The following is a 2,424-nucleotide window of genomic DNA, read 5'->3' as shown; positions in this document are numbered from 1 at the left end:
CGATTACCACTCAGTTGGGAAAATTGATTTTTCGTTGTGGAGGAAAAAGTGACCAAACCAACTGCTTGGGGAAGACCAACAATGCTTTGCACTTTAGGACTCGTCTGTTCTCAGACTGCTGTTGATATTCCTTACTGAAATCGATTGCCTTTTTAAAATAATTTCTTTTATTATTTTAAGAAAAATGATTTTTATTTTATTATTTCAAAATTCCAAAATTATCATCATAAAAATTCAATTCTATTTGGCTGAAAAATAAATAAGAGTAGAAACAATTGGATTAAAAGCTCAACTTTATTTAATAGGATGGTAGTCTATAAATGACAAGACTCCACAAATCTTTACAAAAATTGAAACATGGTAATTTACATGGAAAAGGGCTACATTGAATACAATGATCACTACTCTCCCTACCAACTTCAATATCCATTGTGCTCTTGGCTTCGCTTGAGGATGATGAATCAGAGTTGACAGACTTGCTCAAAATTGCTCTCAAGACTGCAGTTACTTGCCATAATCCCTATTTTTTTTGCCTAGATTGCCCCAAGGTGGGGTACTCAATCTACCAGGATAAATTTTCTGTTTTATGTCTCTAATTTTTGCCTGGATCGCCCTTTCGGGTTTTCAATCCACCGAGACACTCATTTTTGCCTAAGTTGCCCTTTCGAGTTTTCAACTTAGAGAGTTGTTCTTTTCTTTTTAGGCGAAGTATTTCTTGACTGCATCGGTATTCACAAGACGTGTGAACTCTTCACCATCCATAGTTGTAAGAATCAAAGTACCACCTAAAAAGGCACTCTTAACAACATATGTGCCTTCATAATTAGCAATCCATTTGCCCCTAGCATCAGGTTTGAAAGATAGAATCTTCTTGAGCACAATGTCACCTTCTCTGAATACACGAGGCTTAACCTTCTTATCGAAAGCTTTCTTCATTCTCTGCTGGTACAACTGACCATGGCACATGGCAGTCAACCTTTTCTCTTGAATCAAATTCAGCTGATCATATCTGGTCTGACACCATTCAGCTTCAGTCAACTTGGCTTCCATCAAGACACGCTATGATGGGATCTCAACCACTACCAGGAGCACAACTTCCATTCCATAAACAAGTGAGAAAGGGGTTTCCCCTGTTGAAGTGCAGATGGATGTATGGTACCCATGCAAAGCAAATGGGAGCATCTCATGCTAATATTTATACGTGACAACCATTTTCTGAATGATTCTCTTGATGTTCTTATTCGTAACTTCAACAGCCCCATTCATCTTAGGTCTGTAAGGAGAAGAATTATGATGTGCAATCTTGAAGTCTTTACAAAGAGCTTCCATCATGTTATTGTTCAAGTTAGATCCATTATTAATATTGATCTTACTTGACACACCATAACGATATATAATCTGATTCTTGATAAACCTCACAACAACTTGCTTGGTTAGATTCGCATACGATGTCGTCTCAACCCACTTTATGAAGTAGTCAATAGCCACCAGAATGAAGCGATGTCCGTTCGAAGCTCTAGGCTCAATCATGCCAATCATATCAATTCCCCACACGGAGAAGGGACATGAAGAGGAGATGACATTCAACAGTGTCGGAGGAACATGAATCTTATCTGCATAAATTTGACACTTGTGGCATTTCTTCACAAACTTGTAACAGTCAGATTCCATTGTCAGCCAATAGTAACATGCTCTCAACATCTTCTTTTCCATAGCATGTCCATTGGAATGAGTACCAAAGGAACCTTCATGGACTTCAGTCATCAATAAGTTTGCTTCATGTCTATCCATGCATCTGAGTAAAGTCATATTGAAGTTTCTCTTGTAAAGCACATCACCATTCCGGTAGAAGTTGCCAACTAATCTCCTCAAAGTCTTCTTATCTTTCAAACATGCCCCAGGCGGGTAAATCTGACTTAAGAGGAAGCACTTGATATCATAATACCACGGCTTTTCATCTATAGCTTCTTCAAAGACAAACACATGAGCTGGCCTATCAAGACGCATTACAGTAAAATTAGGAACCTCATTCCAGAATTTCACCATAATCATTGAAGCCAAAGTGGCAAGAGCATCTGCCATCCAATTTTCATCTCGAGGGATATGATGAAACTCAACCTTTGTAAAGAAAGTTAAGATCCTCCTCGCATAATCTCTATATGGTATCAAACCGGGTTGGTTCGTCTCCCATTCACCTTTCATCTGATTCACAACCAAAGCTGAATCTCCATAGACATCAAGATATTTGATTCTGAGATCAATGGCCTCTTCAAGCCCCATAATACAAGCTTCATACTCATCCATGTTATTTGTTCACTTGAAAGTTAATCTAGATGTAAACGGAAAATGAGTGCCTTGAGGAGTAATAATCACTGCCCCAATGCCATTACGATATTGATTAACAACTCCATCAAAAACCATGCC

This window comes from Lathyrus oleraceus, chromosome 2 (assembly GCF_024323335.1).
Source record: "Lathyrus oleraceus cultivar Zhongwan6 chromosome 2, CAAS_Psat_ZW6_1.0, whole genome shotgun sequence".
In the NCBI taxonomy this organism is placed as follows: Eukaryota; Viridiplantae; Streptophyta; class Magnoliopsida; order Fabales; family Fabaceae; genus Lathyrus; species Lathyrus oleraceus.
Note: the sequence above shows the minus strand (reverse complement) of the source record.